This window comes from Tenrec ecaudatus, chromosome 8 (assembly GCF_050624435.1).
Source record: "Tenrec ecaudatus isolate mTenEca1 chromosome 8, mTenEca1.hap1, whole genome shotgun sequence".
NCBI lineage: Eukaryota > Metazoa > Chordata > Mammalia > Afrosoricida > Tenrecidae > Tenrec > Tenrec ecaudatus.
The window spans coordinates 78,865,453-78,882,786 of NC_134537.1; the positions used below are offsets into that span (position 1 = coordinate 78,865,453).

Sequence of the window (17,334 nt, forward strand, 5' to 3'; positions counted from 1 at the left end):
CCAAAAAGTTATTTTGAAAACTTTCAAACATATAACCAACTGGAAGGATTTTACTGTGAATTTTACAATGAATGTACTTTGGATGCCAGCCTCAGCTGGAGGTCCCCATGGTCTCTTCATCGCTGACCTGCTGGCTACAATCATCGAGGTTCCCTTTACCCTCTCAGGAGGCCAGTTAGGAGTTTGGAGTCCCTAAGACCCGCCACATCACATCTGATCCTCTGGTTTCCACTTTTCCCTGTGTTTGAATAATTTGCTAGAATGACTCTAGTACTCAGGGACAGGCTCTCCTTAATCGTCGGTTTTATTGTAGCAAAAGGGGCACAGATGAAGAGACGCTCCACAGGGAAGTTCTTGGAGGCCTCACAAGGCACTGGGGCCCTGCGATGCCTTTCCAGGTTATCTACCTGCATGTTAACAAAAAAGCACTCTTTGTTACACCTCACAATCCTACCCCAGACTCTGTGGCCCAGCTGGCGTTCGGGAGTGAGGTGTGTTACATGTGGCAAGGACCGCTGTCTGATAAAACAGGAAAGAGGCAGGGCCTTCAGATTCACTCCAACCTGAGTCTCTCTTTTCTCCATCTGTAAAATGGGGAGAACTTTCTTACACCAGTAGGTCACTGGCATATTCCTTTAAAAGGTATTATGCAATACCGAAACCATCAAATCCATCCACACGCAAGGTGACCCCATGTGTTTCAGGAGAAGTGGGCTCTGTGGGGTTTTCAATGGCTGATTTTTCAGAAATAAGACTGCCAGGCTGTTCTTCCAAGGCACCTTTTATGGGGATTCAAACTTCTAACCTTGCAGTTGGAAGCCATGCCATTCAGGGCTAACCCCCCAGACTCTGCCTGAGGCGGTCAATAACCTGGGGAAAAGCACTGGCGGCAACCAACCTAGTAAAGAACTCACTGGACGCAACAGAACCCAGGAATTAACAATCATTCAACCAAGAACACTAATCCCCTAGGATGTGGACATTGTCCTAGGCGGGTCTTCAGAAGCCACATTTACACAATTGGAGAAGCAAAGGAAAAGAAATCCGATCTTTCTTCAGAAAAGTGACTACTTGACCCAAGAGAGAAAGGAATTTTCTGCTCCATCAGCTTCTCCAAGCCACTCAACCAAGAAAGATTGCGTGCAAGTTTACATGCACAGATTGGAGACAGGATTTCTGGCAAGCCTCTTCTAACGATTTCCAACCCCCTAACTTCCTTCTCCTCTCCAGGTACTTTGACTCAGCTCCTGGAGTTTAGGTGACAATTAAACGACCCCTTTTACTATTACGTGGCTGCAGTATCTTATTCTCTAGATGCAAACGCTGGAGGAGGTTAAAGGCTATTCTGAGTTCCCAGAGGCCTGCAGACTTCGAAAGCGTCAACCCTGGCGTGGTTTTTAATGAACGGCTTCTAGGAGAAAGGAAGAAGCTGCGGCAGAGTCCGACCCCCCGCTGCAGGGATTCAGCCAGCTTTGACTACAGGGACGTTTAGGCTTGGGGGTATTGGCGAATCCCCCAGCGCTCCCAAGTCAGAGGGGTCCTTCCCGCCTCCGGCAGGCTTTCGTCCGTCCACCCGCGGGAGCTGCTGGCAGGGCGCTCGCGGGGGAGCCGCCACCCCTGGGGGCCGACGCGGGGGGCCCGGGCCCCCGCCCCCGGCTGCCGCCCAGCCCCCACCGCCGGGCCGCAGGGCGGAGGCCCGAGCGCGGGGAGGCGGCCCAGGCCCGGGCGGCCCCGCGCGCAGCGGTCACGTGAGAGTCAGCCCAGCGGGGCGGGGCGGGGCCGGCCCGGGCGGCATAAATAGGCTCGCGGCCGGCTCCTGGCAGCGGCGGTCGCCCCGGTGGAGCTCCGTGCTTGCGGCGGCTGCAGGACTGAGCTCTGGGCGGCAGGGTCAGGTGAGTGCCGTCCGGCGGGCCCGGTCCGCCGGCTCGGCTGCCCCGAAGCCCCGCCCGGGTCTAGCAGACTGCGCGGCCGCGGCGGAAGTGACCTTGGGAGGGGGATGGGAGCCCTACCCCGGCCGCACCGGGCGCCTGGCCCCGCAGCCGGTCGACGCGCAGGCCCTGGGGCCCTCCGGCGGGGTCCGCGGGTTTGGGCGGGGTGTGGGGGTAGCAGGGACCCTCGAGACTGTGGGGCGAGCAGAAGCGGCACCCCGCGCACTCCTGGAGGTCGCCATAGTGCGGGAAACAAAGGCAAAAATCCCTCCCCGACGCAGGCGGAGAGTGCCCGCTCGCCTGGCAGCCCTCGGCCCGGGTGCAATGGGGGGAACCCTCCTGCCCGGGTCCCCGGCGGGACTGTGGAGGCCACTGGGGTCGAGCTGAGGAATTTTCCGGGAAACTCCGAGGGAGGATCATTCGAGGAAGAGGATGGCCAGGATCCCAGTGACTTTGGGCCAGAATCTGAGCTCCACCCAACCCCTTTCCAACTGCATGACCTTGGGCTGGGGCAGCAATCTTTTGCAACCTCAGTTTCCTCCGGGCAAACGGCTGAGATAATTGTACCGATAGACAGGTATTTCGTCTTTTCCCACTCGATTTCAGAGGGCAACTTTCTGCACACGATTCCAGTGAGCCCAGAGGACAGGGCCTGTTAAAAACGGAAACCTAAAAAAACAAAACCTTAAAACTGGGTGGAGTCCCAAGGAACCCAAGAGTTAAATCCATAGACAGCTGAAGAGAATTGAAACCGTGGGCTGGAATAAACCACAGTAACAGCGTTTGCTGTGTATGCCCCGGGGGATTGCGACTCCCACTGAGCAATCAGTGGCCCAGAATTGACCCATGGGGTTGTCTGGGCAGTAATCTTATGGGAGCAAATGGCTAGTTCTCATTGTTCTAAGGGCCACTGGTAAGTTCAAACCATAGACCTAACAGAAGCTGACACTTCAAAATAGAATTAGCAGGGCTTCTTGAGGGCCAAGGCGAAACTCACTGCTCTCCAGTCGGCCCCCACTTCAAGGGACCCTGTAGGACAGAGCAGGCTGCCACGTCTGCCTCCCACAGAGCTCTGGTGGCCTGGCATCACCGAGTGCTTCAGCCACTGTACCACCAAGGCTCCTTTGAAGACCATGTGGGGTCTGGAAACCTCACTACCATTGAGTCAATTCCAACTCATAGTGACACGATAGGGAAGACCTGCCCTTGGGGTGTCAGACTATAACTCTTTATGGGAGTAGAAAGCTTCAACTTTGGTTTTGAACTGCTGACCTTGTGGTTAGGGCTCCGGGGACATAGGAGGGAGGAGCAAAGTGCCACTTCCGACTTCTGGACTGTGGTGGAAGAAGGGCAGTACTTCCAAGCTCAGGGGAGTATGGGACAGTGGGGAGGGCTTCATCCCTCAGTGTCCCTAGAGGCCTAGAAGAAGGAGTATTTAGAGAGCCATGAGAGGTGAGTGATGTGGGGGGAGGGGGACTCCTGTAGCAGGTAAACCCAGGCAGATGTGATTGGGACTGGGCATTTTAGTGGGCCACGCTCAGCCTCTTCCCCTGGTAGTAGGAAGGTGAACAGACTGGTACCAGGTGAAGGACCGCATCCTGGACCCCGGTCCCCCCAGGGTACCTGGAGAAGATGGCACATCCAGTGGAGAGAGGAAGTTGGGGAGTTCAAAGGGATAACTCACACCTTTTGATTCTTACGTAGCACCACCAAGGGAGAGCGTAGCTAGCTGTGTTTCTTACAGGTGCATCTGGTGAGTCATCAGATTCAGACATACAAAGGTGGGCTGCCTGGAAGCGGCTCTGGCTTGGTAGAGGATGCTTTCTTTTTCTTCATCGCTTCATTTCCTTCTTGGAGAATTATTTCCTGGCGGGACGGGTGATGATGGCCTAGCTCCTTTGAGCCTGGGGGAGAACTGGTCAGAGTGCCCACCCATGCCTCTTCCCCAAAGAGAGTTTGAATGTCCTACAGAGAAGTGATTTGTACCCTTGGGCTTGGGGGCACTTGATCTGGAGCTGGGGGAACAGCCCGGTGGGAGGGTGCAGGTCCTGTGGTGTGGGGCTTCATGGGTCCAGGTGGAAAGGACACAGGCTAGTTCGGCCCCCTCCACCCTTGTTTTGTTAGGGCAGTGCTGTTTTCCCCGAACTGGCCAGGTGTTGCTGAGTGGAAGCCCGTTGACTGCACCTTTGTTGAGGCCAAACTTTTTTTGCTTTTCTCTGTAGGTACCTTCTTTTTTCCTTCCCCAGTTGCTGGACCTGTCCATTAGAACAGGAGGTTATTTTACACATTTTAGGGCTGCAGGCTATTTTGTATTAGCTCTAAGGCTTAGGCTCAAGAAGTGGAAGGGAGACCCAAGTTGTGGGGGAGGCTTAGGCCCCCTGAATGACAATAATTCTCCTGGTGGAGAAAGCTGCAAATTTGCTAATCAACTATAAGGGACGCCCTTTGCCTTTTGGAGGGTGCCCTGGTAGTAGATGGTTAAAATGGGAAACTGCTAACTTACACCTTTGGCGGTTTGAATCCACAGGACTCGGAGAAAGATGTGGCAGTCTACTTCTGTAGTGACTTCCCGCCTTAGAGACCCTGAAGGACAGTTCTCGTTGGTCCTATTGAGTCACTGGGAGTTTGGATTGACTTGATGTGTGTGCATTTTAGTTTTGTCTTTCTGGGGTCCTTGGGTGGTACAAATAGCTGCTAACCAAAAAGGTTTTGGAAGTTTTTGTTCACCCAGATGTGTTTCTGAAGAAATGCCTGGTGATCAATTATGAAAAATACCCAGTCTTTGAATACGCATGGTGTATTGCCGTCAGTAGAAATCAACTGGACAGAATTGGATGGATGTTTGTTTCAGGGCATCACAGACATACTGCCATCATCAATTCTGACTTGATAGCAGCCCTATGGGGCCAAGTAGAACTGCTCCCTGGGATTGTTTAAGCTGTAAATCTTTAAAGCAGCAAAAAGCCTCATCATTCTCTCATCTAGCAGCTGGTGGGTTCAAAGCCCTGACTCTGTGGCTAGTAGGCCAGTATGTCACGCATTAGGCCGCCAGAGCTGCTCTGAGAGCATCACGAGAGCCTCATGAAAAATAAGTTAGTCAGGGAGATATATTGTTGGGGGGGGGGTTGTTTTGTCTTTTTAAGAAACAACAGAGATGTTCAAGCAAAATTCCTCATGCTTCTGAACTATCAGCTGGTTGCCAGCGCCAACTATGACCCCATTTCCCAGATGAGAAGTCTGGAACCAACTCATGGTTGCTGGAGTCAGAGGAGGAATAATATCTGTTTGAACCATTTGAAGAGGATGGTTTCTGTTCTTCAAGCCTGGGTATGCAGCAGAAGCTATGCTTCTTGTAGATGGTGTTTGCAAATCATAGAACTGGAACCGAAAGGAGAAGGGGAGTGGCTAAGTTAGGAAATAAGTATTTATTCCACACACACATATACACACTTGACACCCACCCAGTTTTGGCTACTTGGAAGAATATAGACGAGAATTGCTCCATTAGCAACAGGGAGACCTCCCATCTTGATGTGGGTTTCTGAATGCCACTCTGCACTAAGATTAGAGCTCCTTAAAGAAATGACTGGTTCCAGATCCAGGGTAGACAAAGTGCAGAAGTGCCCCGAGAGCAGCACTTTGTGCAGCGAAGCGAGGAAGTCCTTGACTCCCCAGAGGGTCTGCTCTAAGCAACCAGCAGAGCCTGGTCCACAGAATACCGAAGCTGGCTTACACAGGCCATCAGAGTAATGGACTATAGCAGCAAACTCTTTCATGAGTTCCCAGCAATACAAAGAAGGAGAAAGGGGCAGGCCAAGGGAAATTCATGTGGGAAGAATGATAGACATGTCAAAGGACTGTTTTGTAGCTCTTTTTGAACACTGATACGTGATGATGTCAAGGTGCAGTGCTTAGTCATCCCTGGATCATCAAGATGCTAAGACCATTGGGTGAAAGGGTGTTGAAGAGGAGAGTCAATGGTGCCCAACGGAAGTATTGCCCGATCGACGACAAAAGGAAAAAGGGCTGTAGCAATCAGCATCTTAGGAAGTCAGGCTTGGCAACCAGTGCTAATGTTATGTTATACCTTTTACATGGCTATAATGCCATGTATGGGGAGATCTTGCCAAAAATGTCTGACCTGGTGCTAGTCATGAAGCTACGGTAAGAAGGGGGTCCAGGATGTAGAATATTCTGCAGGAAGACTGGCCCAGACCTTTGAAGACAGATTCAGTGTCAGACACAGAGGTAAGACTGGTATGAGGGGGCTTCAAAAAGTTTGTGGGAAAGTGGAATTAAAAGCAGGTGGGATTTTGCCACCTCACGCAATCTGGACTGTTAAATAGAGCAATCAAATGTGAGCAATTGTTCATAGGCATAGACATGGGAGGCTGGTCTGTATTTTAACATGAGGGACAGGCTCTGATGCAGTAGGTCTGGAGTTGGTCTTGAGGTTCTGTGTCTAACAGGCTGTCAGGAAATACAATCGCTGCCGGCTCACAGATCACATATTGAATCAAAAGGCTACAGAGGACACTTGTGAAAGAACTGGGACATCTTTAAGTGCCGCATTTTATTTACCTCCACGTGGATATCACATGCAGAGTGCACACACAGTAAACCATAGACACCTCAGCTTCATCGGCCTACCACCCCCTTGTCAGAAAAAATTACTCACTGCTCCTCCGCAGTGAGTTTTATGTGTTTTATAGCACATAATCCAGGATAAAGTGTAGGGATCTGCTTTTTGCTGCCGTTCCCAGCAGCCAACAGGGCCTAGTATTTTCTACTCTGGGAAACACTGCAGTGAATGGACTTCCCAAGGCTGGGTATTATTTGCAAAACTCCTATAAGGGGCTCGTTTATTTGCATAGGAATATGTATCTGCAGTTCGCAGCTATGCTGCAAGCAGTATGCTGTTCTGCAGTGGTTCACAAAGCCGGGGTTGTGTAGGATCACCCTTGTTCTTAGTTGCACGACTGAAATGTTTGGAGGTGCAGCCACAGTGTTGGTGCCTGTTTTTGACAATTTGGCCTAAGAAAAGTATAAGAGGTCTGAGATTAAACTATGAAATTAGAATGTTTATAAGGCACTTGGTCTCTTGGTTTTTGCCCTTTTTTGCAGAAGTACATGCTTCCATGAGCCACCTGGGAAAGAGGGTGCCGGAGGTAGACCTTGACTTTGGATAAGCATTGGGCTGCTAACCCCAAGGCTGGCAGTTCAACAGACCAGCCACTCAGCAGGAAGAAGAGACTGGTTGCTCCCATAAAGATGCACAGCCTCCAAAACCTACATAGGGTCCCTCTGAGTCAGAATCCACTCAGTGGCAATGGGTGCTGGACTGTTACTTACCCGACTTTGGGTGGGGTGGGAGATTTTGCCAAACCCCGTTATTCAGACTTTACCCACCTTCTATAACTCTTCGTTCCTCCAGGTCTCGGGCTTGCGTGGGGGTTACTGGGTGATTGGGTGCACTGGCTTCCTGGCAGTGGATGCACTGCTTGGTTCCAGTCCTACACCTCCTTCCATCTTCCCAGGGCCTTGCGCCATCCCCTCCAGTTCCTTTTTCTCCTGTGTGCCTTTGTACTTCTACTGCTTTGTATCACCCCGTTCAGGTTGGGCTGTAGTAGATTAGTGCTAACGTGTTGAAGAATTATAACTTACCTCATGGTTGCACTTCTCCTTTTCCACTTGTAGTCTTGCACTTTATTGATGGATGTTAACAGTAAGCTCCTCCTGCTCACCCAGTGTGTTCAGTGGGGGACAGCTAGGCCTCTTCTGCTTTCCCAGCATGAAGGAAATACAGTCGCAAGAGCTTCTCTCGGGAAAAAGTCAGTAGGAGTCATCGGTTGGCCAGAAGGTGTGTGTATCCTCCATGGTGCTAAATCAGCGGTTCTCAGCCTGTGGGTCGGGATCCCTTGGGGGTTGAACGACCCTTTCACAGGGGTAGTCCAATTCATAACAGTAGCAAAATTACAGTGATGAAGTAGCAACAAAAATAATTTTATGCTTGGGGAGGTCACCACACATGAACTGTATGAAGGTTGAGAACCACTGTGCTAGATAGATGGTGACAAAGTCCACTCCAGGGTGGTCCTACCAATGTAGGCCAAACTCCAGGCTCTAAGCAGTGCATGGAGCGCCTGTTCCCCCCTCCTGTGTCCCCCTGCTGGGCGGGCAAGCTCCGACTCCTGAGGGCTTTGGAAGTGAACTCCTTTCACTTTTCAGCTCCTGGTGAGGAATTCTCATTTAATTCCTTGCCCTAGGGGAAGCGTTGAGGAGTGGTGATTTTCTGTCTGACTCTGTGAGATGCAGGTGCTGGCAGCGGCAGTCTTTCACTATTCAGATTATGGCCGGGTTGAGAAAACCGAGCCAGGCTGCTGCAAGAGAGAGAGAAAGAGAGAAGAGTTGAGGAACTGTCATCACTCTGATGACCTTGGCCTCAGTTTTAGGTCGTGACATCTCAGTACCCTCCAGATCCTTGCCTGCTGGTCCAGCCAGCCCTGTGTTCCTTCTCCAACGTTAGCCTCCGGCATTTGTGAAACAGAAGCATGATACTGACCCAAGGTCCCCTCCCAAGAGCCCTGGAAGCACAGTGGTTAAGCAGGAGACTCTTCATCTGGGCCACCCTGGCAGGCAGCTCTCCTCTACCGCAGGGATGGCTGAATCAGGATGGTTGAAGTCCATTTCAGCAGGAATGTTTTAAAATGCTTGGTGGCGGGAAGCGCACTTGGCCTGCAGTCTTGGGTGCGTTACCCGCCTCGACCCGATGCATGGCTGGAGATAGCCAAGAGCCACCAGCAAGCATGGCGGGGAGGAGGATGGCAAGAGCGCCCATCAGAAAAGACTTCGCGCTCCGGGAGCAGGTAGACATTCTGGGCCCAGAGACTTTCCCCATAGCCACTGGCCTACTGACCTGGAAGTGTGTAGAATGTGCTCACCCTGAGAGTGAGGGCGGTGCCAGCCAGGGCGTCTGCCACTCCCGGGTTTGAGGCGTCTGTCCGACCACATCACAGTGCTGAGGGCTACCAACCAGCCAATTTCCGTCCATGTAACCTTTGAGGCTGTTGAAGGAGTACTGCTTCGGGGCCACGAGGGGAGCAGAATAAACTATTAGAGACCCGGTCACGACCACACGGATAGTGGGACTACAGCTCTCTCCCGACTGGAAAAGATTTGAGAATGTAACACTCACTCTGGGAGAGCAAGAGTGAGCCAGCCCTGTCCTGGGTGGTCTGAGCTGGAGGCTACTACCCCCCAATCCCTCGGAGGAAAAAAACCCCCAAACCCGAAACAAACATTGGGAAACTATCCCTAATGGGAAGAGCTGCAGTCGAGTTAGAGCTGGTGTGTGCCTCCCAACTCAGGCATGAAAACAGTCATCTCATTTAAGCCTCAGAGGCTTTCTAAAGGCTTTTAGAAAGTAGGCCCAAGGTTCTTGAGTATCCAGCAATATGCTCATTTTAGAAACCAAGACAGAAGAGAGGATTGCCCCTTTGAGCATCACAGTCAGACTGCATCACAACTAGGAAACAGAGCTGGTAAGCAAAAGGCTTCCTGAGCTTGGGGCTGCCTGGCTGAATCACCTTCTTGCCACTTTTGGATTTCTCCGGTGGAAAAGACCTCGGTTCTTGGCTTTGCATGAGGAAGAATTCATGCCAGAAACTGGTTTGTGATCCAAGTGGGTTTTTATAAAGGACGGAAGAAGTTTCAGGTTTTACAGTCCCTGAACACGGACAGCCTCATGAGGCTGTGCACCCACACATGGTAGCCTGAGGCCGGAGAGACCGTGGCATGATGGAGCAGAAGGGTGAAGAAGAGGAAGAAGGGTAAGGGGTCTCAGAGTCAGGGTATCTGAAGCCTATGGCTGGGAGGCATGGTCGAGGGTACTGGTTGACCCTGTTGACTGAATTACTCCCACCTGGGCGTAGTTTGGGCCACCCAGGTGTACCGCCCACCTGGCTCCGGCTTGAATTGGCGCGTGCCCAGTAGTCTTTATGGCTGGCCGATGCTAGCCTGATTCTCTTCCAACCTCCTGTAGGGGATCCTTCAGGCATGGAGAGGGACAACCCTCTTGCTACCTAACACCACTGCAGATTTTTCAGCTGCTCGGATCCTTTCTCAGGCCTGCTGTGCTGCCTCACATGATACTCTCCTGTTTGTGGAATTGGGGTGGCCCTGGTGGCACAGAGGCTGAAGCACCCCACTGCTACAGCCTGGGAAACCCTGTGGGGCAGATCTGCTCTTGCTGTCGGGGCTGAGTCAGAACAGACTTGTCGGCAGTGCCTTTAGTTTTGGTGTCGTAGGCAGTAGGTTGCTGTGGTTGATCTTAAAACATGTTCCACTTGTGGGTGTTGTAGCTATACATTTCCAGGCACTGTGGATCTTTTAAGTCAACCTACCGGGCAGGCCAACCCTGTTCAACGTAGTGGAAATAAGTGGCAGGAGAGGGTAGCAGGTTTGTCCTTCCTAAGCAGCTCTCTAAGTTGAATTTGCAAATCAGACCAGGTGCGTGTGGCTTTTTACTTCATCTTATGTCAGCACAAGACAAGACTTGTAGCCCTTTCAGTGACGTAAAAGCTGCAGGTGCAGCCAGTGAAGGTGACTGACGAGTTTGCTACCATCTGGGGTTGACTCAGTTGTTTCAGCGTGGGCAAATGTCTTCAGTGTTAAAGGGCAAGGAGCAGTTCCCCTCAAGTTGGAGGTGTGTTAAGCCAAGGACCTATTGTGCCTGTGGTCCACTGATAAGATGGAGTGGCCTCAGCCATTCCTGCTGGACCCCGTGCCCACGGAGCTGTAGGACTCCCACAATGGCTGCTTGGGGACAGGGAGCTGTGGGAAGGGAAGCCAGGCTCTGCGGAACAACAGGTACCCAGCTGGGTCTGTTCATCCGCATAGCATAGCTCCACGGAGAGAGACGAGGCTGAGTATGGAGAGCCTGTTCTTGCATTTTGCCTGTTATTACTTTAATTTGCCGATTATAAACCATTTTTAGGTGAAAGCAGTTCCAGAATTGCCCGTGGCATGAGTCTTCCAGCCTTTGGTCTGGAGTGAAGCCTGACTCATGGTGAACCCCGAGTGTGTCAGTGTAGACCGCGTTCCACACTTTCCAGTGGCTGGAGTTTCTAAAGTAGATTGTCGAGCCCTCTGCCATGGAAGGGCCCTGGTGGCCTCGTGGCTTGGGCGTGGGGTTGCTCACGGAAAGGTCAGCAGCTGGAACCCACCAGCTTCTCCCGGAAAGACAAGCTCTCTGCTCCTCTACAGCACGGCCGTCTCGGAAGCCCACAGGGGCGGAGCTACCCTGTCCTAGAGGGTCGCTATGAGTCGGCTCCCAGGCCCTTTGGGGTACCCTCAAGCATCCCACTTGGCGGTGAGTGCACCTGAAGGGCTCCCTGCGTTTCCTCGTGCTGCTGGAACACAAAGCCCCACGGAAGGTGTAGCTTAGAAGAACAGGAGTCAGGGTCAGGCTGTCCGCAGGGCCGCGCTCTCTGCCCACTCTGTCGGAAGACCTGCTACCAGCCATCTGTGTCGGTGCGGTGCGTATCTGCACCGACAGCCCTTTCTGTCGGTCTCTCTCCCTTTTTCTGAGGGCCCACGCACCGATGAGCAACCTGGTGTCAGTTACCTGGTAGCTTTTGCAAAGCCCTTTTCCAAGGAAGGTCATGAGACCCGACATCGAGCTATGGTTTCCATCATCTCGGTGCCCAGAGAGTGTGAAACCAGGTACATAGCTGGCCAGACGGAAGCTCCGCACGCTCCCCTTCTCTGCGGTATTAGTGTTGGAATTTAGGAACAATTGCCCTCATGACCGCCGCAAGGCAAGTCCTGAGGCAAGAAAGGAAATGAGAAGTTCTCTGTCAAGCTCCCGCTCTGTCGTCTCCACTGCCTCCCTCCCATCCACCTTCTGCTGATCTAAAGCGGAGGCTGCTGACCTGCAGCTCTCACTTTGTTGTTGTGGAGTCAGTTCCAACTCCCAGCCACCCTGTGTACAGCAGAGGGAAACTGTGGGTGTGTCTCTTTGCAAGAGGTCAACAGCCGGCAGGCCCAAGCACAATGTCTGCTGAAGGACCTTGCTGGGCATCTTGTGTGACCGGAGATCCCACCTGGGAAGTTCAGGCCTCGAGTCCTGTCCCTTTAGATCCTTTACATACATTTAGAATTCCACTGACCTAGGGGCTCCTTAGGGACCCTGGTGCCCACCAGCCACCCACAGGAGAGTGAAAGGGCTGGCCGCTCCCAGGAAGATTGACAGCCCGTGGAACCATATTCCGGGTTGCTGCGAGTCGGAACGACTTGATGGCAGCGCATTTGTTGTTTGTGTGTTTGTTTTCGGGGTCCTTGAACCCTGTAGAGGCACCCTGGTGGCATAGTGGGTTACGCATTGGGCCGCTAACCCCTCTTAGCTCTGCTGCTTTCTATTCCTGTGAACTTACAGCTTCAGAGCCCCTCTGCCCTATAGGGTCACTGTGAATTGGAACCAACACGTGGCAGTGAATTTGGTTTTTTAAGCCTGTAAGAGAAGTTTCTGTATCGAGCATGGTGGCAGCGCAAACATTCCACGTCCTTAAGATGTCAGTGACGATGGCAGCATATGTACAGATAAGCTTGACACGATGGATGGATTGCGATTAAGAACTGTAAGAGCTCCCAATAAAATGATTGTTTTTGTTTTTACGTCACCTACAAGTCCCTGTGGGCTTGGCAGTAACTCTGACTGCTCAATCCATCATCTCCCAGGACTGGGGAGTCCACAGCTGTCCCCAGAGTGGCTGCAAGGTTTGAGGGACACGTAGTTCCACAGCGGCAGAGGGTGCCCTGGCCGGAGAACCTCTAGGTTGGTTGACACCCTGACATCATCAAGAGCCTCCAAACGAACATCACGGGACATACTTTGAGAAAAGTAAATATAGGTCATTAAGCTCTTTTGGGGTTTAGAGATGACAATTGAAGAGGGCATGATTTTTTGGCCAGAGATCAGTCTGAAAAAGGAGCGTGGGGTGGCAGGGGCCGGGGTGGACAACCAAAAGGGCAGCCGTCCCAGGACTGCAAGTAATGAAGTCGTCTCCCAGTTGCTGCTTGCTCTACCAGCCCACGCCCTGAAAGAGTAGTGGGGATTGGGACCCCCCTCTCCTCACCAACTAAGGACGTTGTCTTCATTCTGGCCTGTGCTTGGATGAAAATGCTGAGTGGAGAAGGGGAAGGGGAAGTGTCCACCCCGGGAAGGGAACCGAAAGCTTCTTACTGTTTTGTGGTAGGAGCTTGCCTGTTAGTGGCCCAGCTTTCCGTGTTTGTTGGTCCGCCTGGTTTACTGAAAGTTGTGATTGGTGTGAGCCTGTGCAGGGGAAGTCCGCAGTGCTTACTAGAGTGGACTTGCTTCTGTCGCAGAGCCTCCTCATCGGCTGCTCTGGAAGGGGAACTTGGGCATAACATTCTTTGGACTTTCGACAGACTCCAGACCCTGAACGTGGAGTCTATTAGGAGCTTTGGTTGAGGCTAAATCCATGTTTCAGCGGAAATTCTTGCTCGTAGTACAGAAGTAGTGCAAGCAGGTGTGGCGTGAACAAGCTGCATTCAGGGGAAGAAGGGACGGGGGAGAGGAAGGGAAGACAGGTGGAGAGTGAGCCTGCCTTGTTGTCTCTGTGCAAGGCTTTGGGCCAGGTGCTTCGGCCCAGTCTCCTTCCCCTGGGAAATGGTGGTCCTGAGCCCCATTTTGCAGATGGTGTAATCGAGGCTCAGTGAAGGGCCCTGCTCAGGCATGCATGGACAGTAAGTGGAAGAACGTAGATCCAGATGCAGGGTGTCCTGACTCGGATGGCCAGTGCTCTGTCTCAGTACCCCGCTACAGTGGCTGGTGGCCACCTGAACCCCAGCCAGTGGGAAGTGGAGCAGGCATCGAGACTGAAAAGAGCCACTCCCTCAGTGCTCAGAGAGAGCATGCCAGCAGTCTGGTGGTTCCTGCTGAGTTCAGCCCTCCAGGCTCCCTCGGCTGCTTCACCACACAAAGCCCTGGTCCGGGGCCCAGGCAGGGTTAGCAGTATGGAGAACAGAGTTTCACAGGAAATATAAGGTCATTATGAGTCGGCATGGCCTCAAGTGGCAGTGGGTTTATGGGAGAGGAATGTGAGACCAAAGAGGCCTCCTGGGAGTTTGGGGAGAGTGCCCCAGAGCCAGGGCCGTGGATAGGGCGTCCCTACAGGAACTGAGAGCCATCTGAGAAATGGGAGGCACCTGTTCTCTACCACAGCACAAGCCAAAGAAATCATGCTTAAAACTTCACGTTGCCATAGAAACTCTGCCATGCGCCATATGCTTCTGATTTCACACCTGACAGTTAACTCAGTACGCTGGTGTTTGCCATGCACTGGAGCCCCTGCCAGGTTTCCTGAGGACACAGCCAGATTCCTCCTTTGCCACTGCATGCCAGAGGCCCCACTGCAGTGGGCATGGTGCCCCTGCCGGCTCCAGCGAGCATGCCGTCTACAGGACCTGGCAGGCCGTGGGGGAGTGCTGGGACACGTGTGAACATGCTGGTCTTCCCACGCCACACTCCCCTTCCATGGAAACATCAGCAAGTGCAAAACGTAAGTCCTCCGTGGTGTTAAGAATAGGACAGGCAAATGGACTGCTTTGCTTGTTTCCCCCAAAGACAGGTTTACATAATACTTGGAGGGTGTCATGTGGGTCAGCTGACACATGGACATGTGAGTCACAGCCTCTGCATGAGTCAGCAAAAATGCAGTTCGTATCTCTGGGCTTCGAGACACCGAGAAGAAGGCTCCTTGTTGGCGGGGATGGGGAGGGGGTGGAAGGTGAATTTCGAACACCAAAACAAGTGTGACTTCATTGCCCAGGGGACTCAGGTTGTTTGGTAGAACTCACTACCGTTCTTTCTGACAGAAAACTGAAGCCTCATAATGTGTACATTGTTTCGACAACAACAAAAACGAAAGGATGTGCAGTGTGGAGGTCTTCCTGCCCCAGACTTACTAAAAAATCACTGCCTTTGGGCTAATGCCGACACTTGGCAACACTGTAGGACGGTAGAACTGTCCCGTGAGTTTCCGAGACACTAACTGATTACAGGAGTAGATCTTTCTCCTTCCTGGTGGTTGGTGGTTTCGGACTGCTGACTACTACTGTCCATTTATCCTGCTGTTCTGCGGAGTGACGGGAGCATGTCTCTATAGGCATGCACTGCATAGTGCCTCTGTGTGCGCCATGGTCCGCTCCAGCAACCAGAGGGGATCTGTTGGGGTTGTTGGACTGGCAGAGCTGGGCAGTGTCCTGGGAAGGAGGGAGAATGGGTGGGTGGGCAGATAGAAGGCAGAGAACCCCTCCTTTGTAAGCCCGTGTCCCTCCCCAGCCCTGCCTGGTGCACCCGCCTGCTCCCGGTAGTGGATCCTCAGGCGCAGGATAAGTTGCCAGCTCTGGGCTGAGGCCTTGCCCCAGGACCCAGCAAGCAAGGGACTTCTCCCCCTAGTGGGTCCCCAGACTTGCCCAGGTGGCCCTCTTGGGGCATCTCGTGGAAGCACCAGGGAGAAAACTCTGAAGCTCTTTATTGCCACAGCTGTCACAGTGCTCAGCTTCCTGCCCTGTCAGTCCCCAAAGCTGTCTCAAAGCTGCCACCAGCTCTGCCTGCCTGCTCAAGGTGGCCACCAATCCCAGGGACTCCCTGCAGCAGGAGTACTGTGTGCCAGGTGCCCCTCTTCTGCATGCAGAGTCTGCTCTAAAGTGACCCCATCTGTCCCCACACCTGTGTGCAGGGAAGGACAGGTGTTAGCACCCCAGTGTCATGGCCCACCCTCACATCAGGAACTCTTGGCTCAGGAGACGTCTGGCAAGGCAGCAACCTCTCAGACTCGAGTTAGGCTGCGCATCGGGAGGACGCAGATCTGGCAGCTCTCCTCTGGCCTTGGCGGGGAGAGCCCAGTGCAGGGTCACATGTCACGAGACCATGGAGGTGGAGTGGGACCTGGTGATGGGGCTGGGCTCCAGGAGTGCCCCCAGGGATGAGACCCTGACAAGGTTGGGTAGAGGGTCCTGCTGATGGACCCCTAGTGTGGACATCTTCCTGCAGGCCATCCAAAGGCAGGTGTTCCCAGAACCTGTGTCCTCACTGAGCAGAGGAGGTCTCGGGCTGAAAGCCCTTTCAGCTCATGGAACTGTAGACCTTATCCTGAGCATAGGCACCCCGAGGTCTGGAGCAAACCCCCCTTTCCTCAGGGAGCGGTGAAGGCCCTCAGTGTGCACAAGCCACGCAATCGCAGACTTGTGATTAGAACCTGCCTGCACAGCGTGTGAATCATATGACGTCCTCTTTCACGTAACTTACCATGGGTGTTAAGTGTGTGTCTACAGCTTAGTAGATGCATACAATTTCCATTAATAATCTGCAGTTCTTTTCCCAAGTTACTCTGTTCAAAGACTTGCATGTTCTTACTTTGCCAGCACACCTGGCAGACTTTAGCTATGGTAGTATTGTGCCACCGTTTAAGGTGCCTCTGATAGTGGGCACTAGCTTTGGGTCTTTTGCAATGTGAATAAAGGGTTAGTGAACATCCTTCTATCTTTATATTTTGAGGGCAGCTTATCTGTAGGGTGTTTCCAAATGTTAAATTGCCAACTCAAAGGGCATATGTGTAACAATTTGATAAGAGATTCAGATGGTTTCGAGGCTGTTGCAGACCCCCCACCCCATGCGTGTGTGTGCTCTCTCTCTCTCGCTCTCTCTCTCTCTCTCTCTCTCTCTCTCTCTCATTGGTACCCTCACTACCAAAGTAGCAGACTGCTCAGCTTGTATCTGTCTGATAGAAGAGGAGGCTCTCCCTTTAGCTACACTTCTCCGGGGCTTTTAATCTTTTTACATCTCTGCAGTACTTTTGTGCTTTTCTTTCTGTCAATTCACTGTGCGCGTCATTTTACAGTGCCTTTAGTTTTCCGATAAGGTGAGACCGTTGGTGAGTCGGCACGGACTCAGTGGCAGTGAGTTCTAGTGAGTTAGGTAGCAAACGAGGAAAAGCCCCCTGCCACACGCCTGTGCTGACGCTCGGCGACCCTGTGAAGCAGGCTGTTGCTGCCCCGCAGAGCGGTTGACAGGTCAGACCACCGAGCAACCTGGCAGCAGTGCAATGCTTAACCCACAGTGGTACCAGGGCTCCTCCCACCACCATGAACCTTGGATAAATTATAACTTATTGTTATTTTCATCTCTTACACCGTCCACTACCTCCCTTCATCCATATTTCTGTTGTTCTTCCCCCTACCCTCATGGGATCGATACCACCATCACTGATCCTGGGGGGATTATCTGTCCAGGATTCTGTGTGTCGAGAGCTCTTACCTGTACCTGTGTACATGCTGCACTCGAGCCAGGTTTGTAAAGTAGATAGTTGGGGGGCCTGGGGGA

General features: G+C 52.6%; 1 protein-coding gene across 1 annotated transcript in view; it reads left to right on the forward strand.

Moving 5' to 3' along the window:
• Positions 1-1,735: 1,735 nt before the first annotated feature.
• Positions 1,736-17,334, forward strand: part of CTSB (cathepsin B) — a 30,389-nt gene continuing 14,790 nt past the window's right edge. The window contains exon 1 of the mRNA XM_075556434.1: positions 1,736-1,892. The gene's annotated coding sequence lies outside the window, so the exon portion shown is untranslated. The remainder of the gene's footprint in view (positions 1,893-17,334) is intronic.